Genomic DNA, 27,987 nt, shown 5'->3' with positions numbered 1-27,987 from the left:
GTTAGCTATGAATGTGAAATATTTTGTTTTTGACCTCTTAATTCTATTCCACTGAGGATAATCTCTTTCTCTGTCTCTCTGTCTCTGTCTCTCTGTCTCTATAATTTTGAAATCTTGAGCTGGGCATGGTGGTGCACATCTGTAATCCCAGCAACTCAGGAGACTGAGGCAGGAGGATTGCAAGTCCAGCCTCAGTAACTTATTGAGACCCTTATTTATGTTTTTAAAACATAAAAAAGGGCTCGCTGGTTAAGTGCTCATGGTTCAAGCTCTAGTACCAAAGCAAGCAAATGACCAACAAACAAAAACAGAAATCTTGAAGGGTATGTCCTCCATCCTTCTTGATGTTTTTCAAGAATGTTTTGCAATTCTGGGCCTGTTTCATCTCTTTATCAATTTAATGATGAATTTATCAAAGTCTGCAAAAAAAAAAGATGCTGAAATATTGATAGGGATCAAATTGTATCCATTTATCAGTGAAGGGCATATTGCCATCTTAACAGTATTAGATCTTCTAATCCAAGACTATTGAATACTTTACATTTATTTACATCTTCTTTAAGAGTTTTTAGTGGTGCTTTGCTCTTTTGGTCTATGAGTCTTATACATATTTTGTTAAATTCACTCAGAATTATTTTATTCTTTTAATGTTATAAATGGAATTGATGTCTAATTTCATTTTAGAGCCATCATTATTAATAGGTGAAAATAAAATTAGAAGTATATATTGATCTCATATTCTATAGCTTTGCTGTACATTTTTATAAGCTATGATTATGTTTGTGTATGTGTGTGTGTGTATGCTTGTGCATGTGTATATCCCTTAGGACTTTCTATAATACAATATTATACTTTCTAGGAATAGAGATAATTTTAATCCTTCCTTTCTATTTTGAATGTTTTAAATTTATTTTTCATTTTCATCTTTTCCCCTAAGTTTTCCTGCCTAGAACCTGCAGAACAATATTGAATAGAACTAATGGGAGTGGATATTTTTGTCTTATTCTAGAATCTCAGGGAAATAGTTCAGGTTTTCCTCATTAAATGTGATGTTAGCTGTGAGTTTTTCAATAGAAGTTCTTTATCAGGTTGAGTGTTTTAGTCAGCTATTTCACTGCCGTGACTAAATGACCTGACCAGCACAACTGTAAAGGAGGAATGGTTTATTTGAGGGCTCACGGTTTCAGAGGTCTCAATCCATAGACAGCAAGCTCCATTCCTTGGGGCTTGAAGTGAGGCAGGGCATCATGGCAGAAGAGTGTGGCAGAGGGAAGCAGCTCACATCATCAGGAAGCGGAGAGAGAGAGAGAGAGTCTCCACCCTCCAGATATAAAATACATACCCCAAAGCCATGCCCCAATTCCCACCTCCTCCAGTCAAACCCTACCTTTTCAATTAATCCCATCAGGAATTAACTCACAGATTGAGTTAAGATGTTTACAGCCCATTCATTTCTCCTCTGAACTTTCCAGCATTGTCTCACATGTGAGCTTTTAGGGGACACCTCACATCCAAACATAACATTGAGGAAGTTTCATTCTCTTGTTCTTTCACTGTTTTCTTTTTTAAATGATGAAAGTGTTTTCAATATTGTCAAATTCTTTTTCTGACTATTAAGATGATCTTTGTGTGTGAGTGTATGTGTGTGTGTTTATTTGCAAATATGGTGTATTATACTAATGTTTAAGCATACTTGTATTCCTGGGATAAATCCCAGTTGATCATATTGTATTACTTTTTAAAATACATTGCTTTATTTAGCTTACTAGTATTTGTTGAGGATTCTTTGTATATACCCATAGTGGATATGAGTCTCTATTTTTCTGGTTTTGTAATATGATGGATTTTCTGTTTGGTCTCTACATAATAGTGGCCTTATAGAATAATATGTAAGATATCACATCCTCTTTTATTTTTGAAATGTTTGTAAAGGGTTGGTGTTAATTACTATGCAAAAATTTATTAAGTACCCATGAGTCCCTGTGGTTCTAGTAATTTTCTTGAGAAAATTTTTGAATAAATTTATCGAATTAATCTTTTCACTTGTCATAGATCTACTTGTCTAGGTCTTCTACTTATTCCTGAGCCAATTTGGCAGTTTGTATCTTTCTAGCATCTTGTAAATTTCGTGTAAGCTCTGCTTTAGCTGCATCCCACAAGTTTCTACATGTTGTATTTTCATTTTATTGACCTCAAATTATTTTCTAATTTCTGTTGTGATTTATTCTTCGACCTATTGGTTATTAAGGAGTATGTTGTTTAATTTAAATATTTGTGAATTTTCCAAATTTATTTTATTAATGACTGGTAATTTCACTCCCTTGTAGTCAGAGAACATAGTTTAAATGATTTAGATCCCCTTGAATATATTTGCTTTATTGCTTAACATATGATCTAGCCTGAATAATTATTTGTATGCAGTATATAAATATGTATTCTGTTCATGTTGGATTGAGTGCCCTATGGTTATGTCACTTGTAAGTTGTTTTTAGTTGTGTTTATATCATATATTTCCATGTTAAATTTCTCTCTAGTTGTTCTATGCATTCTCAAAAGAAATGTATTGAAGTATCTATCATTGTTTTAATTGATTTAAATTTCTCCCTTGATTAATGGATTGCAGGAGGTACTCTTTTCACAGGAGTATTATAGTAGCTTATAGTGGTTACTGTAGTAAATACCCAGAAACTTGGTGTTATAATAACAACAGAATCATTCTTTTACAGAAGTCTGAAATAAGTTTATTGGGATCAAATCAAGGTCATAGTTTGTATGCACTCACTCTGAAATTCTAGGAGAGATTCAGTTACTTTCCTCTTTCAGCTTCTGGTGTTTTCCAACATCCCTTGACTTGTGACCACATCATTCTTATCTTCAAGGCCAGCATCTTCAAATCTCTCTTTGATCCATTTTCACATTGCCTTTTTCTCCATGTCAAGTCTGTTATTGTTTCTCTCTTATAGAGATATATGTGATTATACTCAGGGCCCACATGAATCATCTAGAATGATCTATTCATTCTGAGATTCACAAATCAATCACATAGGCAAAGACGTTTTTTTCTTTTTTCCCACATAAGGTAACATTTTTAAGTTATGCATATTAGGAAATGAATATGTTTTTGGTGGGGAATATTCCAGCATACCACAAGCACATATGTTTAGCTGTTTTATCTTCTTGCTAGACAAATCTTTTTCTTGTTACCAAATATCACTGTTTCTAATAACAATCTTTTAATTAAATCTATGTAGAATAGCTACTACAACTCTCATTTATTTACTGTTTGCATGGTATATTATTTTGTATTCTTTTACATTCAGGATTCAAACTTTGTTTCTTTGAATCTAAAATATGTCTTTAGTAGAAGCATTAATTGTATCATTTAAAAAAATTATAATCTGTGACTTCAAATACAGTGTTTCTTCTATTTCCATGTGATATAATTATTGATAAGGTAGTATTTATATCTGTCATTTTACTATTTGTTTTCATAAGCTGTTATGGTTTAGATGTGATGTGTTCCCTGAAAGATCATGCATGAAACAATGAGAGAAAATTCAGAGGTGAAATGACAAGGTTATGAGAACTTTAACCTAATCAGTGCATTAATCCATTCATGGGGATTAACTGGGAGGTAACAATAGGCAGGTAGGGTATGAATGGAGGAGGAGGGTCACTAGAAGTACGCCTTTGGGGTATATATTTTGTCCCTGATCTACAGTGTCTCTCTCTGCTTCCTGATGCCATTTCCTGAGCTGCTTTCCTCCACCACACTCTTCTGCCATGATGTTCTGCCTCACCCAGCAGCCAGAACAATGAAGTTGGCTATTGACTAAAACCTCTGAGTGCCAAATAAAATCTTCCTGCTCCAAAGTTGTTCTTGTCAGGTCTTTTTGTTATAATGGTGCAAAAGCTGACTAGAACATAAGGCTTTCATCTTTTTATTACTCTCTCCATAAATGAATTCTTTTGTGCCAAATAGAAATTTTCTAGTTTACCATCTTAATTCTCTGTTTGTTTTCTTTATTATATATTTTGAAATTATTGTCATGGTGATTGCCCTGGGGGTTATATTTAACTACTTAATTTATAATAATGAAGTTCATATTAATTTCAGTAGTTTACAAAATATCTTCTTCTATCTAGTTCCATATCCTCCCTCATTTGTGCTCTTATTTTCATATAAATTACATTTTTATACATTGTATGCCCATAAGCAAAGATTTATATTTTATGCTTTTTAAAATCAGAAAGTAGGAAAAACTGTTACAAATAAAAATGTTATACTGTCTTTTATGTTAACTTATACAGTTACTTTTATCATACCATTTATTTTTCAAATAAATTGTGCTACTATCTAGTATTTTCATTTCAGCCTACCAAGTCCCATAAATATTTATGGCAAGGTGTATAAGCAAGCAGTTCTCTTGGCTTTTTGTTTATCTGTTCATATCTTAAACTTGTCCTTTTTGTAGGAGAATTTGCTGGATAGAGAATTCCTGTGTGACTTCTTTTTTTCTTTTTGAACAGTAGATATCAGACTAGTATCACCTGGTCTCCATGATTGTTGGTTAGAAATTGACTGTTAAATCACTAATATGAGTCTTTTCTCTTTAATTTCAAGATTTATTGTCTTTTGACAGTTTTAGTATAACCCTGTCCCAGAATGCACCTTTAAATTTATTGTATTTAGATTTGGTTGCACTTCTTGAATTTGTAGTTTTTTATGTGATTCAACAAATTTGGGAAATTCTTGGTCATTATTTATTTTAAAAGCATTTTTACCCTTTTTCTCCCCTCTCTTTTCTTTTGTGGGGCTCCCACTTTATGTATGTTGGTACACTCTGTTCAGTAAAAACATCCTACCAAAACAAAGTAAATTTTAAGACAGTTTCAGATAAACATAAAATTATTCACTTCAGACATTCCTATAGAAATGTTAATGGAATGCTGTAGACCGAAATGAAAGAATATAAGGCAATTACACAAATCCATTTGAATAATAAATAATATGATAAGCATAAAAGACAGCACAGATACACTTTTTATTTGTAAAGCTTTTTCCTACTACATGATTTAAATGATAAGAGAAAAAAACAATAATCTACAATGTTTTATGCAAATCTATAGTGATCAAAATAGTATGATTCTAGAATAAAAACATTCACATACACCAGTGGTAAAGAATAGAGTACCCAGAAATAAACCTAACCATATATGCTCAACTAATTTTCAACAGTTATACCAAGAAGACACAATGGGGATAGGGTAGTCTCTTCAATAAATGGTATTGGGGAAATACCACATGAATATGACATTTTCCCAAACAAGACATACAAATGATCAAGAGGTATATGAAAAGATGCTCACCATCACAGAAATGCAAATCAAAACCTTAATGAGATATCACTTTACATATTTTAAAATAGCTTTTATCATAAAAGCAAGTGATAGTGTTACTGAGGATGTGGAGAAAAGGAAAAAACTTACTGTATAGGTGGGAATGGTAATTGTTACAGCCATTGTGGAAAATAGTACAGAAGTTCTTAAATAAATTTAAAATAGATCTACCTCTAACTTAGAACCCAACAATCCCTCTTCTGGACATGTATGCAAATGAAATGAAGAAATGAAGTCACCACTTGGTGAAGATATCTGTACTCCATGTTCCTTTGTAGCATTATCTTGAAGAGTCTATGAAGAGACTAATAAGTAAAGAAATTGTGGTGTGTGTGTGTGTGTATGTGTGTGTACAGTGGAGTTTTATTCAGCCTACAAAAAGAGGAAATCCTTCCATACATGACTACATGGATGATTCTGGTGGATATCATCATGAGATAAGCCATGCTAAGTAATATCTAGACAAATACCACCTGATCTTGCTTATATGTGGAATCCAAAAAAATTCTTTTTCAATTGAGAACAAAGTAACAGTAGAATGTTGGTTAGAAGGGGCTGGAGTAGGAAGGGAATATGGCAAAATGAAAGTTACAGAGTGAAGTTGTATTTAGTTAATAGAGTGAGTGAGTCTAGAGAGTTAATGTACAAGATGAAGACTATGTATAAGTTAATAACAAATCATTGATGTCCTTAGTGGTTTCTAAAACCTTTCTGAAATGCTCTTTCATTTTTCTTTACTTTTGCTTATTTCTGTTTTCAGCCTAGATAATTTCCATTCAACTATCTTCAAATTTGCTGATTCTTTCTTGTCTCTATTCAAATCTGGTTAATTGTTTACTTCACTGATGAACTTTTCAACTCCAAAATTTCCACTTGATTATTTTTTATAGTTTCTGTCTCTATTTATAATCTCTATTTGGTGAGACCATCTCCTGTGTTTTCCTTATTTCTTTGAACATATTTAAAATTACAGATTTAAATTTTTTTGCTAGTCAGTCCAAAGCATGTGCTTCCTCAGGAACAGTTTGCATTGACTGTTTTTGTTTCTTGTATATGTTTTTATTTTTTTCCTCCTTTATCTTTTTTTTGTTGTTGTTGTTGCTTTTGTTGAAAACTGGATATTATTTCAAGTTTATTTGTGTGTGTGTGTGTGTTTCTTTATTCTTTTTTTGGTGATGGCATCTCACTATGCTGCCCATGCCGGCCTCAAACATGGATCCAACTGCCTCAGATCCCAGGTGACTGTAAATACAGGAGTGTACCACCATGCCCAGCTCAAAAACTAGATTTTTTAAAAATAAGATAATTTGACTGCCCTACATCTCTTCTTTCCCTGACTTCTTTTGTTTCTATTTGTTCTCGATGTTAATCATTTAGTGTCTTTCCTAAATTAATACTAATAAAAATAATATTTTTTTAACATGTGAATGCTGAATTTGTTGGCTATATTATTAGCTGATGATTTGATGGAGAGTCCCGTAAATAATTGGAACCAATAAATCTACAGTTTTTGCTGAGACGTTCAGCACCTTCAATTCTCAGAGAGTTTTAAAACTTCACCTTTTTCCTCATTATCTGCTCAAACAGAACCTCAATATAACCTAGAAATGAGAGCTTAGGGTGTTTTTTCTTTTTTCTTCCCCCCCCCCCCCCCCCCCCCCCCCCCCCCCGGGCTTGCAAAAAGAGAAACCAAACCAAAACAAAACAAAACAGAAAAGAAACCATGAGTGTGGATTTGCAAGGTCATGTCAGAGCTTCTCAGTTCTACCTAGGGGCACCTCACTGCTAGCTTTAAGTTTGTGGCTAGCTTGTATTGTTTCTCAACTGCTGTTAACATCTCAGCTACTCGATACTTATAACTGTTCTACTCATGCTTTGTGGCCATTGTCAATGGAGAAAGAATCCCTTTGCGCTAGGCAAACTCTGAGTCAGGTTAAGTAGTGATTTTACATATGGAATTTCCCAGGGAACAAATAAAATAATGGGAACTTGATTTTGGAACATCTCCAAACCTATTCTGCTCTCTCTAGGCATTACTATACTGTTGGTTTTACTGTGATTTTTAGGACAATTTCATTTTCAAGGCAGGCACATGTTTGGAGAAAGGGAATGTATTAGGGTAAATTCAAATACCACAAAACTTGCAGTCCTTAAAAAGATTCTTTTGTGTAAAAAAATAAGAACTAACTGAATAAACAAAAAGTATCATTTAAAGAGATTTTTTAAATGCTGATATTTTACCCTTTTTGCAGTGATTTTGTTCCTTTTATGAGGAGGGGATTATTGGGGGTCTTTTTCTACCATTACTGATGTCATCGATCATACCAAATTTTTGACAGTCTCCATAGGTGATGAACTTTGCACAAGTAGTTGATAGCAAGTGCTCCAAATGTTTTTCCTTGACTAAAGGAGACTCATTTTTAACAATAACCTGAATTCAGATTATTTTATTTCTTTAAATTATATTTCAAAGTGTGAGAATCCTTTACATTTTTAATGAACAATGGAATGTTGATACTTATGAAAATACAGATGGATTTTTAATTTAATTCATTTGAGATTTTCATATCAAGTATTTAAGATAATGGTTTTCTTTAACCATATACACATCTTAAGCATATTTACCTTCATAATCTTTCTGTACTTTCTGTATGATTCAGATTGTAATGCTGACAAGATATTTATTAGCAGTTTTCCAAAGCTGAATTTTTTTTCTCTAAATCCATAAGATCTTCAAAACATGAACATATATAGTTTAGGAGTATATTATGTGTACACAATGTATGTATGTATGGAAATACACATATTGCATCCAAGTGTGTACATGTAAGTATGAAGCACAGATATTATATTGCCATTGTACTTCAGTACAGATCTAACAAAGATCAACTACATAACATTTTTAAAAACCCTAACTATGCTTTTTAAAATCATTTTTAGCTTACCTCTGACATTTTGCTTATATGAAGTAATAGATTGAGACATTTGGTTGCAATTATTTTCAGAAAGCTAAAAATCATAGAAGATTCGAATACTTTGGAATGTATCAGTTTTACTAATAAAATCTAAGTCAAATTTTACATAAGAGAACAAACTTCTTAGTGAATAAAATACATTATTGAAATCATAGGATTTTCACACAAAGGTAAGACTATACTTTTCTACCATTTAAGGTACACTATCAGTATATGGACTTTTACAAATATGTTCTTTATTTCCATGACTTTATCACTTTGAATGTCTCATCCTCATATTTTGGTGCATTATTTATTTGCAGAACAAATTTTGTTATTTCCAGCATTTGTTTTCAGGTATTCTTTTACTATTAAACGGACATAGTTATATCAGAGTAGCCATCAATCTGCCAATCTGAGCTTTTATTTACTATTGCTTTAGATTACTATTGTCTCTATTGCACCTGCCATCATAGCACTGTGTGTATGAGTTGTGTTATTCAAAAGTGCTGCGTTTTCTCTTTTCTTACCCAAATTTTTATTGCTAATGCAAAAAAACAAAAACAAAAACAAAAAAAACCTCATTGATTAACAAAATATTTCTAAATTAATAATCAACTAATTTAGAAAATTCAATTGAAAGGGTAGGGAACATCCCATGCATTGTATCCAGTAAAGATCTTTCTCCAGTGGTGAGTGCTATGCACGTGGCCATGTGAAGCATGGAAATGATTACTAAATTCAGAAAGCTTATAGAAAGCCTATACAAAAATAGTCTTCAAATATATATTCAAGAATCTAACTTATGGCAAAATAGTGCTGTTCAACACATGACATTTCTTGGATAATAAGACAGAGACTTAAGAAGTAAAGAGATATCTAAGTTTACTCCCTCTACACCCCCCTCACACCACAACCAACAGAACTGTAGAGGAGCCTAAAATGTCTCCCACCTACTTATCCTCTTCCAGATTTCTGACAGGGGATCCTGTACTCCACCTCTCTGCAGCAGGGAGTAGCCAATATGATGATGTCACCCCAACTCATTAACCCCTTTCAAATATGGTTACTGGAAGGATATCGTTACTTCCTGTCCTCCTGCACCACCCTAAACTTCTCCCATTACCTAGCCCTAACCGCCAAAAGGGCCTCCAAAGTAATACCTCCCATTACCTGGTTTTGCTAAATCCTATAAAACCAAAAAAGGACAGAGATATTTGATGAACACTATCCATAATAATGCTCATAATTATATTAAAAAATTCTAGGACAAAATGCATTTGTAGGATAAGAAGTATGACTAATTAGAATCAATGCATAATAATGAGTTTTATTTGACAGTAAGATATAACAATCTGCATTTGTAGTGGTAACACAATATTGACTCAAAATATACAAAGAAAGTATGAACAGTATTAAAATTTTAAGACACATTGTTCCAATTAGGACAATCCAAAGTGACAGATGTCGGAAAAAGACTTTCCCAAGTAAATTTAGAAACCTGGTTTATTATGCAAAGTTAATATTGTAACACAATGGGAAAGGATAGACTTCTTTTATTATTTTTTGTTTGTTTTTACAGACTGCATTTTTCATTGTACACAAATGGGGTACATCTTTTTATTTCTATGGTTGTGCACGATACAGATTCAAACCATTCGTGTAATCATATATGTACATAGGGTAATGAGGTATGTCTCATTCCACCATTTTTCATACCCTCCCCTCGTCCCTCTCATTTCCCTCTACATAATCTAAAGTTCCTCCATTCTTCTCTCACCCCTCCCCCGCTCCCCCATTATATGTCATCATCCACTTATCAGGGAAAACATTCAGCCCTTGATTTTTTGGGATTGACTTATTTCATTTAGCATGATATTCTCCAACTCCATCCATTTATCTGCAAATGCCATAATATTATTCTTCTTTATGGCTGAATAGTATCCCATTGTGTATATATACCACAGTTTCTTTATCCATGCATCTAGGTTGGTTCCACAATCTAGCTATTGAGCTATATTGAGTTGCTATAAACATTGATGTGACTGGGTTACTGTAGTATGCTAATTTTAAGTTCAGAACTTACAAAACTTTACACCAAAAATACAAAGAACCCAATCAATAAATAGGCGAAGGAACTGGAAAGACATTTTACAGAAGATATGAAGGTGATTAATAAATATATGAAAAAGTATTCAACATCTCTAGTAATTAGAGAAATGCAAATTAAAACAACTCTAAGATTTCATCTTACTCCAATTAGAATGGCTGTGATCAAGAACAGGAGCAATAATAGATTTGGCGTGGATGTGGGGAAAAGGCACACTTTTACATTGCTGGTGGAGTTGCAAATTGGTGCAGTCACTTTGGAAAGCAGTATGGAGATTCCTCAGAAAACTTGGAATGTATAGACTTCTTAATAAATGATGCTGGAAAAATTTGCACTTACATAGGAAAGAGAATTACATCCTTTTCTTAGAAGCTATATAACACTAAGTTCTAGATTAAATACTTTTAAGATATAACATAGAACAATACCAAAATGATCCTGGAAAATGGAAATTGTTAATAATGAGCTATAAATGTGCATATTATAAGGAAGATATAGTTGAATTTGACCACATTGAAATTAAGAATTTCTTTTAAATAATGGCCTTGTTCCTAGACAGAAAAGAAATGCCATAACATGAGAGAAGATATTTGCACACATAATTAGCAAAAAGCTATTATCCAGAATATATTAAAGAATTTTTAAATCAATAAAGCCAAAAAATCAAATGGGCACAGGGGCACAATAGAAAGAAAAAAAGTCAAAAGTTAATTAGGTTTTTCATAGAAGATGAAACAAGAATGGTCAACAATGATAGAAAAAAATACTTATTGATATCAACAAAGCCACAAAAGTTTTAAATTACCAGTATCCAAAAAAAAAAATCATAAGATTGTTTTCTAATTCTGCTAAAATAAAAATTGTTATTTAGGTAAATACTCTTGAGACATTGTTGTACTTGTTAATAAGGAGGCATGTATAAGAGCATTTTCAGCAACATTACTGAGGAAAAATCAAATGACTAGACCCAAACCAAATACACATTGCTAAAAGAATAGTTGTCATTTATTCAAATAACAGAATATAACAATCAAAAGGTTGAAATAAGTATATTTTTAAGCAGCATCAATAAATCTCAGAAAACTAATGTTAAGTGTAAAAATAAACTTCCAAATGATGCACTCCATTTATTCTTTTATAAGAAATTCTACTTTAAAATAAATTGCATTTTGCTAATTTGGGGTAGTGGAGATGAGAGAAGACAGTGAACACAAAGAGACAAAAAGAATAGTGAGCAAAAAGACATTGAAGAGCTTATATGCCATTTATAAATAAAGGGACCTAGTATTGTCCATTGAACTTTATTTATAATAAAATTTTATTTGCAAACCATATGGAGGGCTAGATTTTGCCCATGGGTTGTATTATTCAAGCCTATCCTAAGGCATGGACTAAGATTTATTTTGTAGATTTTTTTCCTACCTGTATTTTCCTCTAGTAGATATGGTGTCCATATTAGTTTTAAATTATTTTGGAAAACAAACTCCTTTATCTGATGGATTCCTCATCCCTTTTTCAAAGAAATTGGCATAAAAAGTCAGTATGTTGGTGAGTACTCCCAGTGAAGCTTCTGAATAAAGATCCCCCTCTTGAGGGCCCATTTTACCACAGTGTATTTTAAAGAAACTGCCCTTGTCATTTTACCTTTCCCTTCATGAATTTCCCCTAGATCAAGTCTGTGACACATAATAAAATAATAAGTAATGAAGTTTTAATTATTAGGGAACATGATTTCAATCTTGTGACTGATTCCATAAGTTGGACATGGATTGTTCCCCAAAGACCCATTATTTAAAGGCTTGGTCAGCCCCATCATGCTTTGGGGAGGTGGTGAAACGTTAGATGATGGGCCCAGTGGGAGTAAATTAGGTCACTGGGCTGTTCCCTGGAAGTTGATTTTGGGACCCCAGCCCCCACTGTCTTTCTCTTCACTTCCTGGATGCTATGAGGCGAACAGACTCCTCTGCTATGCACTCGTGCCATGGTGTACTGCTTTTGCACAGGCCCCCAAAAGCAACTGTACCAACTAACCATAGATGGAACCCTCTGACACCATGTGCCACACTTAATGTTTTCTCCTCTGAAGTTAAACAACCTTGGGTATTTTGTCACAGCATAAAATTAATTAACAGACTATCATTGCTATATTGTAAATGATATTTTTCCCCTTTAAGAGTCTTAAATTATTTCTTTGTGTACAGTCATCCTTTTTTCCTTGTTTATTTGTTTGCTTTGTTTTGTTTTCTGTTTGTTTTTCCATAAGATTCTGAGAATTTGGTTGTGTTGTTAGAAAGTAGATAAACTAAGTGGAAAAAGGAAAGTCCACATATCAGGAATGCTATTTTGTAAATAAGTCTGGACATAATCAGTTGTAGAAATCTCTTGAAATATTTCTATGTAGAAAAAATGTTGCCACTAGCTACCTTTATTATATTCATAATTTTGAAGCTCCCATACTTGATTGCAAAATGTTATGTTTATGAATTAAAAATAAATATGGCCCCCACAAATCAAGGTGTAAGTGGGTAGGAGCTAATTTTTTTCATTACCTTCGCAAATATTTTTTAGGATGTCAGCACTCAGAGTTTGAGTTTGTAGATTATCATAGGACATTTTTACACATTTATACTAGCAATTGCAACATTATTTGTATTTCCAGTTTGAACAATGCCATGCTGATATTTTAAGCAATAATAAGCCTAAGGGAAAATTAACTGGTTGCAACGGTAATGAAAAACATGTCTAATGGTTATTGGATTTTTATGTTATTTATTTAAATGGCTTTACTATAACTGATTAGAATATCAAAGAACTATAATTTGGAGATAGATCTAATCTCTGATTAAGCATACCAGCCAAAACAAACCAATAAAAATAACAATTTTAACATTGAATTGTGAATATTATACATTTGGGTGATGAATTTATCTGGGTGAATACTTCTAAGGGTATATTCAGTATACTTATTGGGCATTGTGAAAATGTCATCTCTAGACATGAGAACAAGCCTTTTATAGATACTGGGGCTTTTAGAAATAAAAGCCATCAAGTTAATACTGAAAGCAACTGGTGGTAGGAGTATATAACTTTGAAAAAGTAATTCTCAAAATTATGCAAGGAGAATAATCATAGAAGTCTAATATTGTTACTTGTATGAACCAATCAAAAAATAAAAAATGCAAAATACTTTTTTATTGTTTGAAAAGGAACAGTAAGACATTTTTATATTTTATAGTTTAAATTCTGAAACTGAGTTTACATTTCAGCTTTTTTATTGCTTTGCTTTTTGCTTGAATACACTTAGACCAAAATCTGTTCATTTGGGTGACCTAATGTTTTTCTTATGGTCTTTAATTTAATAATCACAATTTGTATTTATTTAAGTGACCACTAGATGGCAGATCTACCACTAAACAATTTAGGCTAAGCATAAATTCTCCAAATAACTTGAATTACACAGCAGAGTAATATTTTATTTCAAGTGTAGCTTAGTCTCTCAGCCTAAGCATACTCCGTAGTTTCAGGGAGGTATGATAATGAAGGTGACCTACAGTTTTTATATTCATTTGAGGTTTAATACTTTATAAACTTGCATTATTTCTCACAATAATATTTTAATATTGATTAGCACTGCCATGTTGCAGATGAGAACATGAGTTTCCCAGGGCACATGGCAAAGGTTATTTCTTTGGTGAACTGCAAGGAGATATAACTTCGAAGAATTTTGCTTGAGGGCTTCAGAATTTAATTACACTACTGTTTGAGATGTATTTTGGGATAAATATTAGTTCTATATTTGATATATATTTTCTAATTATGCTCTATACCTTTATGTTTCCAAAATAAGTTCAATCCTTCTAGGAGCCTGCAGAATCAATTAGAGCTACAAAACCAGTCCCTGCTCAATGATACTGACCTCTAACTTCTTTATTTTCTTTTGCCCTTTGGATTCTGAATTATCTTTATCCAGCTTCCTCCCATTTCATCTTTTGTATTCACTGAAACCTTCTGTCACCATCACTTAAATTGCCTCTTGATTTCTGATGTTGAACACTGGGCTCCAGCTCATTTTCAGCTTTTGAAAATAGGCCAGCAGTTTTTTAAAGAAGCAGCAGTGATCTTTTGCAGAAATTAGAAGTGTATGCATTGTGTATGTGCACGTATTTTTACAGTCAAGCAAAAAATGATCTGAAATGATTCTCAATGCCTCTTTTGTGTAATTGTTAGCATAAAGCCATAATGTAGGGCCATTAGGTCAGGATCTCTATGGTTCAGAAATAGTACTTCTGAGTTCTAAAAGCAAATTTAATTTTTGGTAAATGTTAATGGGTCCAAAGCATCTAGGATAGGAAAAAAAAAAAAAAAAAAAAAAAAAGTTAGGGCTAGGACTTCTACTACTGAACACATTCTCTTTTGTTCAGAATATGAGTTTATATCTAGCCATAAATACTCTGCCACAGGTTATAATAATTTATAACAGACAGGTCGTTAATTTAAACTTACCTTCCATACATAGAATCTTGTATTGATGTGAAGAGGGAATGTGAATAGCTATATCTAAAAGATATTTTATATATTTGCTCTTTATTACTGAAGCAACATAAATTTCTTGTAGATAACTCAAAAATAGGAGTGAAAAATGGGAAAAGAAGTGCCTAAAACCTAGTGCTGTCCTTTGTGATTACCTTTGTGATTACCCTTTCAGAGACTGCAAATCTCTGTCATTTATTTTTAAATTAAACTATTTATTTTGAGACAACTGTAGAGTCAGATGCATTTGTAAGATATAACATGGAGAAATCCAAGGTGCTGCTTACCTGTTTTTTTCTAGTGACAACATATTACAAAACCATAGTACAATGTTGCAGTCAGGATGTTGATAATGATATAATAAAGATACAGAGCATTTCCATCAACACAAAGGTCCCTCCGGTTACCCTTTTGTAGCACTCATAATGTCTTCCCACTGAGCCTTCTCTTTAACCAGTAGCAACTACAAACTTTTCTCTATTTCTATAATGTAGCCATTTCAAGAATGTTGTATAAATAGAATCTTACAGTATGGGGCCTTTAGGGATTGACACTCTTAACTCAGCATAAGTCTCTGGAGATTAATGCTGGTTCTTTATCCGTCATTACTCAGTCCCTTTTACTGCTGAGACATCCATGATATAGATGTACCACAGTCTATTTAGCCATTCACACATTGTAGTTCATCAGGATGTCTTCTAGTTTGGGATTTTATACATTAGGCTGCTACAGACATTCAAATACAGTCTTTTGGGAGAAGATAGCTTTCAATTTCTTTGGGATAAATTCCCAGGAAATCAATGGAATTATTTCATGTTGAGTTGTTTTGTTTTGTTTTTTAAGTGTCAAATTATTTTCCAGGATGCCTCCACCACTACATTCCAGTGAACAATGTATGAATGGTCTAGTTTGTTTCATCATCCGCATTTAATGTTGTCACTGTGATTTATCTCAGCCATTATTTAGCCACTGTTATTTATTTTGATCATTCTGATAGCATTTAGTGATAATTCATGTGGTTCTCATTTGCAATTCCCAACAGCTAAAGATGGTGTACATATTTTCATTTGTTTATTTTGCCATCTATATATTCTCTACCAAAACATCTGCTAGTGTTTTTTATACATTGTCTAACTGATTTTTTTTTATTCCTTAGAGTTGTTTTTTAAGGTCTTTATGTATTCTATATCTAGTCTCTTATTGGTCTGTGGCTTTTGGTATGTTCCCCAAGTCTGAAGTTTGTTTTTCCATTCTCTTGACAGAGTCCTTTACAGATTAAGATATTTTAATTTTGATGAACTCCAAATTTATTTATTTTTTTTCTTTTATGGAGTTCAAAACTTTTGCTGTCAAGTTAATAATTCTTAAGATATAAGATGTATATAATATACTTACTATATGTATACAAATATAAATATAGCCTTTATACCATATAATATTTATGTTTATAAACTACACACACACACATACACACACACACACATATATATATATATATATATATATATTTGTTTTTGATGTATGTTGTAGTTTGCGAGTGAAATAAAGAAACATGCCTCAACCATCTTCCTAGCAGAGGAAGGTCTACCAGTTTATTTTTATTTTACAAATGGAAAGATAATTTATACTTAATTTTGCAAGTGTTACATTTACTTGGGTCACTGCAAAGGATGAGAAAATGACTCAAAATACAAACAAGAGTTTACAAAATGAAATTTAGGATCTTTGCTTCAACATTTTATTATTGTATAATAAAAGATAAAATCACTGTCTAGGCATAAAAATTTCTTCATTGAAATATGTCTGTCTTACAAGCTGAAGGTGGTAAGGCACACCTGTCATCCCAGTGACTAGAGAGTCTGAGGTAGGAGGATTGAAAGTTCAAGGCCAGAATTAGTAACTTAGTAAGAACCTATCTCAAAAGGAATAAAAAAAAAAAATAGAGAGAGAGAGAGAGAGAGAACTGGGGATGTAATTTAGTGGTAAAGTACTCCTGGGTTCAATCCCCGGTACCTGCCCACCTCCAAAATATCCCTGCCCTAACCTAAATTTTCATCAATAATCAACCAAACAGTGCAATTCTTTAGCAAAATTAACAATGGAAAATGTCTATGTACTTATTTTACAAATCATTGGAATGTTAGATTATGCACAGACTTTTAATTACCCATTCATAATCTAAAGATATTTTATCAAAATGACTTATTTCTGGCTAGAACTTTGGTAAAACATACAATATTTAAAACATGTATATAGGTGGTCGAAAATATAACTCAAATTCATGTAAAACCTTCACTTTTTTATATGTTTAACATAAAATAATTGTCACAGTTTATAATTACAATGATGACATTGAACAGTCTAGGACTAGTTATATGTTGCAAGGCTCATTTTAAAAATCACTGAAAGAACCATTCCTTTTATTGTTCCTTTTATTTGTTTTATTGACTAGAATTCAAAGAAATTTCAACAGTTTCCAGTTTTTCCCAAAATTGTGATATTTTTTCCCTGAAAAATAGATGCCTCCAAAAACATAATGTCATTCTTAAAACAAAGAACAAAATTGAAAAAAACAGAAAAACTTCTGATGGGTTTTAGAATTTTGTTACTACTTATTTGTTGAACATAATGAATCAAGGCTGGTTCTTATCTTAATTTTTTAAATTCTTGTATTTTTTTTCTCCTAACCTTAAAATAATTCAAGAAATTTGGAAGGTCTATATTGACTTATTTTCCTTTAATTTTATGTAAATAAATTGTTTGTAATATATTTGTGGTTTTGGTTAAAATAAAGAAGTCAGGAAAACTGTTTAAGTGTTTCAGATTTTCTGGTATACTTCCCAAAGACATTCAAGCTTTAAGAAATAACTGGTCAGATTTAGGTTGTGCGTGGGTGTGTATTTATTCTGCATTGTGAGTTTTCCATGGATTTAAGGCTTTTAGAGAATTATAAGTTACTGTCTGATGTCTCCTATGTTCAGTTATCCAAGTTCAAGAGTTCCTTTTAAGAATATCTTTCTTTCATAAGAAACTATTTGCAGTTTCTGAAAATTTCAGTGATTTAAAAATATTTCAGATACATAAGGTCAGAATAGAATTTATATAAGCCTCCGTCTTAGTCCATTCTGGCCTCTATAACAAAATACCACAATCTGGATAGCTTATAAACAAATAAAATTGAATTCTTACAGTTCTGAAGCCTGAGAAATACAGGATCAAAACAGGTACAGTGCTGGTGAGAGCCAGCTTTCTGGCTCATCAATGCATCTTCTAATTTTGCCTTCACATGGTGACTAGCTTCCTGGGGCCTTTCATGTTAGCTTTCTGGAGTATTTTTTATAAGGACTCTAATATCATGCATGAAAGTTCTGCCCTCATGACATAAGTACCTCCCAAAGGCTGTCCTCCTAATGTTATCAGTTTGGGCTTAGGATTTTAAGGTAAGAATGTTAGCAGGCACATGAACATTCCTTCTGCATTGTGAATTTGACATAGATTTAAGACAGAGACTTAGTTATAAGTTATTGTATTATTGCTCTTTTGCTGAGTTCTCTAAGTTCAGGGCTTTTTTTTTTAAGTAAGAACATTATTTTTTCATAAGAAACTATATGCAGGTTCCGAAGTCTTCAGTGGTTTAAAAATATTTCACAGGGTTTATGAAAGCTTCCACTTTTGGATCCAAATGATTGTTTTCAGAAACCTTATTTTTACTCTGACTTTACTGTCAGATTATTATTTGTCTCATTCCCTTAATCTCTTTTCTTCATCATCTAATTGCATATATACTACTTCACAAACATACACATGCATATTTGCATGTGTTCACACGTACACAGAACAGCTACTGAACATGTTTCAAAGCCAAGCCATGCTTACCTGGCAGAGAAGATCCATGATGAAGAAGGTGGTTTTCCCAGGGTGTGGCTTATCCGTTACACTCTAGATGTGCTGACCCCTGGGATTTCCCCAAATGCGGGAAATTTGACTGCATAATTTGTAATAGTAGGGGACTACATTGGTGTTATCCCCTGTTTAGAAAAGAAAAGAAGAGGGAGAAAAGAAAGAAAGAAAGAAAGCCAATGTCATACTATGTCCCCAATGAGATAGCTCTTCAGATTTCTTTACAATTACCATTATCACCAAGTTTGGGAAATGAAATTGTTCACATTTTGTGATTAATCTCCAGTTGACTGGGATAGAGAAATCACCTTATTAGTAAAGCTGGATGGAACTTCAAAGAATTCCTGAGCTGGTGTCTGTCAGACTATTTTAGAGTTGTTAGAATAATTTGGAAAGTTTGTTTTTCTTTGGGGTTGGCATCATCATGGGTTTAGCCCATGAGAATTATTTTGTTATACTAATCACTTTGGTAAGTAATTTTTTAATATTGACACTTTTTGTTTTGCTTTAAATTAATATTGCTAATAAGTTCTCAGTGTTACCCACAGGGAAAAAGCTAGCACTGGAGAGACAAGTTAGAGTGGCAGAAAAATTAGTCCAGTATAAACATGTAGTCTAAATTTTGGCTGCCTACTTCAGAAGAACTCAGAGGTACAGAATCCTCTTCATTGACAGCACCTTCCCTTTTGGATGACAGTTTTCTCCACCAGGTCACTCAAGCTCCTTCTCTTTGTTATAGGTATTTTCTGACCCCAAAGTGAGCCTTTATCCTGACCAACACCACTATCCCCTCAGCCCTACTTATTCAGTGTCTGATAATACTCCAGTCTTCTAAATGAATATCCCTGTTCTGCATTCAATTCTCTTAACTTGACCTTATTTTCCTAGGCATTATTTTTTTCTTGCAGTAGAAGTTGCTCATTTTAGTTTTCATATTCTTTATCTCTCTTGTTTTATTTTTTGTTTATTCTACTCCATTACCTGTAGAGCAAAAGACGTATGCACAATCCTTGCAGAATGTTTCCAAAGCACCATGAATGTGAGCAAATCACAAAACTTCTCAAAGCCTCAGCTGTGGTGTGTGTGTGTGTGTGTGTGTGTGTGTGTGTGTGTGTCTGTGTATTGATCTGATAGGGCTGAGATAACAGCATAAACAGGGTAATTGTTGGGACAGAATATGATAACATGTAGCTTCTACCACAGGGAATGGACATTGGTACACAGTAAGCTCTTGGTGAAAGTGAAATCCTTTATCCCATTCTCAATCTTTTGTATTTATGGTACATCTGTTATCATTCACATATATTTTATTTGACTTGGTGTCCTGGTGAAGCAATTTCAATTGCTTCTTTGTGTAACTTTAGGTGAATCACTTAAATTCACAAGCTTGAATTTTCCATTTTAAAAATAACAATGTAACGAAATTCATGCGTTCTATTAGGATTGCATTGAAGAACACAGGAGATAATATTCATCAATGTACTTTTTAACCTACAAAGAACTATATAAATATATAAATATATACTTAGATTTATACTCTTTGGATGACTCTAGCATGCTAAATAATGCAGTGCTGATATTTTGGATACATTTACATGTAAATATTAATAATTATGAAAGATTTTTTGTTATTCATTTTTATCAGTTATTTAACAAAACAGCATGAAACTTGGTGACTTAAAATAGCAATTTCTTATGATCTCATACACTTCTGGGAGTTGATGGAGCTCAACTTGGAGAAACTTGTTTGAGTTTTCTCATATGCTTTCAGTCAGTTGGTAACTGGAGCTGAAATTATCTGTATTAATTTCCTAGGGCTATTGTAACAAAGCAGTATAAACTGAGAACTTAAAACAAAAATTTATTGTCTTGTAATTCTGCATGCTAGAAGTCCCAAATCAAGGTATCAGTTGTGCCAGCTATGTCCATATCTTTCCTTGACTCTCAATTTTGGTGGTTGCCACCAATCCTGGGTGTTCCTACACTCAGACACGTTATTCCAGTCCTGTTTCTTTCCTTGCATGAATTTATCCAAGTGTGTCTGGAAGTAGGTTCCCATATTTTCTTCTTTTTGAAAGGACATAAGTCATTGAATTTAGTGCTCATCTTAATTCTATATCAACTTATCATAAGTTGATTGTATATAAAATACCTTTTTTCCAAATAAAGTCATGTAGGTACCAGGTTTGTAGGACTTGACATATCACATCAGGAAACAATGCAACCAGCAACTCCATCTGAAGGCTCAAATGGTTGAATATCTAAGACGACTTCCTTATTACACAAATCTGCAACCTCTTTCCAGGTGATGACATTGAGCTTCCTCATAATAGAGCAGTGTAAGAGTAATCAGAAGACATACATGGTGGCTTGCATCGCCCAAAAATTTGTACCAAGGGACCCAAGAAAAAGCCTCAAGGTTTCTGGTGATCTAGTCCCAGAAACATATACCATATTGCATTCTGTGGGTCAAAATCTAATCATGTGGTCAGAATACATTGTAGGAAAGGGGACTACACTAGGGTATGAATATTAGGGAAGATAAATAGGGCCATTTTTAGAAACTATTATATGAGGTTATTTTCTTTAAAATTGAGGAAATATTAAAACAAAAACATTAATTATGGCACAGTTGATAACTGATCAAACAGAGACTTGGCTACCTGTTTACAAACACTATATTCTGTCTACTCACCTGTGTTCTCTCCCCAGTTACACTAATCTACTTCCAGTTCCTTCTGCCCATGTCTTCCGATGTTCATATGTCTTCCAACTTCCTTATTCAAATATGACTCAAATTCTCTTTATCTCTTACTTTTCTTTCCCCTGGTTTTAGTCAGAGGAAGTTAGAGGATTTGGGTAAACCTTCTTTCTACTCCAATTCAGCTGGATTCTTGCTTTATTTTAATTTTTTTTGTAATTTAAAATGAAGAATTGGGGTAAAAGTCACAAAATGAACCAATGTGAGTAATGAGTATCCAGATGAGCACATAGAACAATATGGGCACTACAGAAGTTCTTACAATCCCTTCTTATCACAACCCCCACACTAAAACCAACCATAAACATCCTGACTTCTAACAACTCACATGTTTTTGTACTTTACATAAATGTAATTATGCATAATAAACTTGTTTTCTGACTTTGTTCACCCCAAATTTTTTATATGAAACTCATCTAGATTTTCGTGTATAATTATAGATTACTCCCATTGATGTCAAGCATTCTTGATTTTTATACAGCATCCATTGTGTGACAATATGACACTCTCAGCATTGATGGACATTTAGGTTGTTTATAGTCTATAGTTATTATGTGTAGATGTACTATGAACATTTTAGTATATATCTTTTGATGGATATATTTGTCTTCTTCTGTTGAATATATAGTAGAGAATGTAACTGCTGGGTCTTGGGGTTTGCATCTGTTCATATTTAGGAGGTACTAACAAAGATTTTTTAACATGATTTTATCAATTTTACTCTTACCAGCAAGATGAGCATTCTGGAACCCACAACCTGATACTAGTATTATCATTCTTTGTAAAGTTTATGATCCTGGTAGATGCATATTAGTGGTTCATTGGTAAATGTAGTTGCATTACTTTTCATATGTTTATCAGACGTTTTCATGTCTTCTTTTATATTTTTTTAAAGTCTAACTTGTTTTAAGGTTTTGACCTCTGAAACTTCCATATTTAATCCACACTTGTTTCTTTCCATTCCCCCTTCATAATTCCTACATATTAGATTTAGTGAAGCAAAAAGAATTTATGACATTATTTCTTAAACTTATTCAACTTGGCTGGAGAAAGTCCAAATTAATTCAGTATGGTGAATGTCTGTGTTCCTGACACAAGAAAACTTACAAATCCCCAAAATTAGTTAAGCAACACCCTTGCCTTCAAAAAGAATAAAGTTCAATCTATCAGAAAGAGGAATGATTTCTAATTTCAGTGGGCATTCTATGATGTCTTTCACAAAGTACTGAAACACTGTGTTCATGTTAGCCATGTGCTGTCTGCATTCCTTTAGTTCATTGCTTATGGTTCTCCGCTGCATTTTCATCATGAGGATTCAGTTATTTCACTTATATCAAGTCCCCAATTCTACCTATTTCTTTTTATAACATAAAAGTTTCTCTATTTTATCACAAATTATAATTAATACATACTAATTATGCATACTAATTAGTGTGATATTTCCATATATGCACACATTATGCACTCTTTGAATCCAACCACCCTTCTTCCTCCCTGTCCCCGCCATAATGTTTCCAATCTGTAGTAATCACTCTTATACTTTCAGTTTAACTTCTTTCAGCTTCCACATGCAATACTTGCCTTTCTCTGTCTTATTTCACCTAACTTGTCTTTTAGTTTCATCCATTTTCCTGCAAATTACAGTATTTCATTCTTATCTATGGATGAAAATTACTGTATGTATCACATTTCTTCCTTCCTTCCTTCCTTCCTTCCTTCCTTCCTTCCTTCCTTCCTTTCTTTCTTTCTCTCTCTCTCTCTCTCTCTCTCTCTCTCTCTCTCTCTCTCTCTCTCTTTCTTTCTCTCTCTCTCTCTCTCTTTCTTTCTTTCTTTCTTTCTTTCTTTCTTTCTTTCTTTTTTTGTACTGGGATTGATCCCAGGGGCACTTTGTCATTGAACCACAACCGGAGTCCATTTTATTTATTTATTTTTTCTTTTGAGACAGGGTGTCACTAAATTGCTTAGGGTTTGCTAAAGTTGGCCTAGAACTTGCAATCCTCCTGTCTCAGCCTCCTCAAATTTGGAGGATTATAGATGTGCACCACCATGACCAGCTCATATTTTCTTTATCCATTCATCTGTCAGTGGTCACTGTTGTGGTATAAATCTGGAATCCTCCAGCCTGTCATATGTTGAAGACATGGACCTCAATGCAGCAATGTCTAGGGGTGAGCTTTTAGGAAATACCTGGATCATGAAGGCTCTAACCTCATGGTGGATTAATCCATTTGATGGATTAATAATTTGCATGGACTACTGGTAGGCAATGGAAACTATAGGAGGTGGTACCTAGTAGAAGGAAGTAAGCCAATGAGGGCATGCCCTAGAAGGGTATTTGTTGTGCCTAGTCCCTCATCCACACACTCTCTCTCTCTGCTTCTGCTTCTTGGATGCTACAAACTGACTTTCTTCTGCCATGCCTTTCTGACAAGATGTTCTTCACCACCTCAGGTCCAAAGCAATGGAGCCAACCAACCATGGACTGAAAGCTCAGAAATCTTGAGCCCATATAAATCTTTCATTCTCTAAGTTGTTTTTCTCAGGTATTTGTTTCAGCAGTGAAAAACTTGCTAACATAGGCACCTAGACTAATTCTGTGTCTTAACTAATGTGAACGGTGCAGCAATGAACATGGGTGTGCATACATTGCTTTGGTATGTTGATTTCATTTCCTTTGGATATATACACAGGAGTAGGATAACTAGCTGAATCCTATGGTATAGGTACTTTTAGTTTTTGTTGTTGTTTTTGTTTTTTAAGATAGGGTCTCACTGTGTTGCACATGCTGACCTGGCCTCAATCTTTTGGTCCTCCTATCTCTCATCCTATTAGCTGGAATAACAGATTTATGCCATCCCACCTGAGTTACCTTCAGCTTTCTTCAGGAACCTCCATATTATTCTCCATAACAGCTATACTAATTTACGTTCCCGCCATGTATAAATTCTTTTTTCTCTATATCCTTGCCACTATTTGTTGTTATTTATTCATTTATTTATGTGATAATAGCTATTCTAACTGATAGTTTTCCATTATAATTAAGATAATTGTATCTTGTTTTATTTGCACTTTACCTCATTCTCTTAACATATTTACTCCTACCTTCTTTCAGACTTGTCATTCAATATCCCTAAACATTTTAAAATCTTCATTCACTAGCTTTTTACTGGTTCCTGCTACTCTATTAGCCCAAACTTTATTATTTGTAGAGTCAAAAGTAAAATCCATTGCTTATAGCATTGATATAGTCTACCTTGTCTGAAACAGGTCCCCCAGCCTGATTACTTGTAAAACTTCAGTGACTACAATTCATTGCTAGGACCATTGCTTCTGGTTATCCACAAGTGTTAGACCCAATCCCTCTTCTATTATGGCAGGGGAGAAACTGGCACTTTCTCAACCAAGAATACTGGTTTGAAAATTGCTGGTAGCTACCCATGATATAGAAATCCAACCAGACTTGTCCCCAAAAAAGAAAGATCGATGAACTTTCCAGCTCTACAGAACTCTGAACGTTCTGATATTCTACCCTCCTTGCAAGCTAACAATGTAACTACCAGAATTTAATTGCTGGAAAATGACATAAGATTCTTATGTCAGAGATAAATCTCTTATATTACTCATAAAAGTAGCAGAAGACAGCGTATCAGCACTCTCACACAAGTCCAAGCCTCATGTCCTATAATGCAGCATAAAAAGAGCCAGATGGTACGTGCACATGCAATGGGTTGTGTTACAGGAGAAGAACCCATTTTTATAATAAGAAATAAGCATGAATATTCTTTGCTCTGGAGGAAGAACTTGGCTTTCTTATTCTGATAGCAAATGTTTCTGTCCTTTGCTCTGGAAGGAAATACTATCCTATTTTTCAGTGCTATTGGCAAATCTGCTCTTTATTCTGGAAAGAGACTGTATTCCAAGGTGGTTTCATATACTAACATCCTCTAAAAAATAGTCTTGGATAATGGGAAATCAATGTCTCACTAGCAAGACATGCAGAAATTGAGAGATCCATAGAAAATTATTATCAATTACAAATGCTGAACAGTCAGGAGAAGGCTGTCACATTGTTAACGCATTTTACATGGTGCTCTCCTAATCATGCTAGTTAAAAACATCCTACTCTAGGAGTTCAGATTTTTCTCCAGAAAAGGGAGAGCTCAAGGAAGCTGTCCTAGAATGCTCACACACCTGCAAGGGCTTTCATCTCTGTGAGTTCTTCCTGATGTTTATTACTCTATCAGGTCAGTGTATGTGTTCATTGGCCATTTGTCTTTGTCAAAATGATAGACATATGTCTGCATGACTCCTATAATTGTGTCTTTCAAATTTTGAGATTTTTCCAAAGTCTTACCCTAGGTAATTAATTGAATCAACAAATATTTATTAACTACCCTCAATAATTGTGTCAGGCTGTTACTAGGGGAGAAAATATCATCATGATACTTCCAGTCTAGATGAGATGCCATTTCTCACAGATAAAATTATGATTAACTCTTAAAAAATACTAGTATAAGCACTGGGAAAGTTATGGTGAAACAATCTTACATTTTACCTTTGGATCTTATTTTATTCTGGAGGTTGCTTGGGTTTTCTTAAAATTGTTAAAAGCCTTCTGTAAAAAAAAAAAATCACCAATATGTGCTAAGCAATTAAAAAACATGTGACATGTTATGTAATTTACCACATTGTTTATAATAGTCAAAAGTTACAATTTTATTCTATATGTCAAGAGATATTAAATAAATGTAGGTATAACCTTGAAGTAAGCAGTTGTCCGATAATTCTGTTCCCCAAGAATATTTAATGAAATGAAAAATTACTAATGGTTTAATGTCAGAAAGGCATGCACTAAAATTATGTATATTTAAAATTTCCAATAATGTAAAACTGTGCACTAATATTATAAATAAATTTATGAATAAGTTGGTAGTAGTTTCTCTGAGCAGAATAATTTTTGTTCTTTTTTCACTATTTTCCAAAATTTCTCCAAAATGTCTCTAAATGCTAGACTTCCATAAGTCTAACACAATAAATAAGAGCTTGGATTTTAGAATCAGACTCCCTTGTCCTAAAATTCTGCTCTGCCTTTTTCTATTTATGTGACCTTAGGAATTTACTTAAATCATTAAACATTGACCATTATGACAGTATGTCATAGACCCTGTAGTGAGTACTGAATGGTGTGATATGTGTAATGCATTTGGTAGTGTGTGTGATACAGAGCACTACACATCTGTTCCTTGTTGTATCCTAACTCCTATAAGAATGCTTAGAGAATAGTAGGCACTCAATAAATATCAAATACCAGTATAATTTATAGTTATGATTATGATTAAATATTGAATGAAAAATGTGTACGAAATATCCTCCTATCCCTAAGCCCTCCCACATTATTAACTCAGTGTTCCTGGAATACTCTTGAAGTTCACTCAATATTCTTTGGTAACAATTATATATCCTTCTTTTTGAATTCTTGTTTATTACCTTGAATATTTGGAATGTCAGGCACCTCCTTTTCCACTAAACTCCCTGTCAGTTGGCTTGTACATTTTTGTAGTTTCTTTGTTTTCTTCCCAAAATATCTCACACTTACTATTTCTATTTCTTCCTTTTATGTGCCCCGAATGCATATACAGATGCTCGTTCAGGTTTCTACCACTCAGGTATCATGGTAAATGTCAACATGTATTATCCACATTCATTTGGTAAAGTCCTTCTCTTCAATTAGGATGCACATGAAAATGTTATAGTTTTTCATAAAATGCCCTTTACTCTCCTTTGACTACCACATAACCATCTCTGAGTTTACACAATCCTTTTCACTTTTAGGATCAAGCAGCAATAGGTCATGTGTATAGGCTAGAATTTTGTCTTAGGAATCTTTGGATGCTTCAAGGCAACTATAACAACTTGTTCAAATTAGGTATCAAATTCTAAGTATTGTTATTTTCTTGTTTATTTCTTTTTTTTTTTTTTTTGAACACATCATCTAGTGAAATGATGTGCTCCTGCATTGCATCACGATTTAGTCACGAATGTGACTCAACAAGAGGCTCCATAGCTTGTCCAACTCATGATATGACTGGTCCTTCCATTTTTCTCGCATTTCTATGAATTTTCCTGAAGTTGATTAATTCATAAAATAATTCTTTTCTCCCCCAAAGAAATATCATCTATTTAATATATATGAAATGAACTAAAAATTATCTGAGCTTTTTCTCTGAATTAATGTTTGTTCAAAATTAAAGATTTATAACAAAATTGCTGAAATGGGAAATATTCAAGAGAGAAAAATATGTATCCATTTATACATATATATGTATATATCA

The 27,987-nt window shown here is 33.2% G+C and overlaps 1 protein-coding gene and 1 non-coding gene across 5 annotated transcripts in view; both read left to right on the top strand.

Annotated features, from left to right (window-relative positions):
• Ctnna3 (catenin alpha 3) overlaps positions 1-27,987 on the top strand; it is a 1,721,400-nt gene that overhangs the window by 1,459,779 nt on the left and 233,634 nt on the right. The window lies entirely within an intron of this gene.
• Positions 18,863-19,025, top strand: LOC124985969 (U1 spliceosomal RNA). The gene has a single exon (XR_007108904.1). It is a non-coding gene; the product is annotated as a U1 spliceosomal RNA (small nuclear RNA).

The sequence above is a fragment of the Sciurus carolinensis genome, chromosome 5 (genome assembly GCF_902686445.1).
Source record: "Sciurus carolinensis chromosome 5, mSciCar1.2, whole genome shotgun sequence".
Taxonomy (NCBI): Eukaryota; Metazoa; Chordata; class Mammalia; order Rodentia; family Sciuridae; genus Sciurus; species Sciurus carolinensis.
This window is presented reverse-complemented; position numbering and strand designations above follow the sequence as displayed.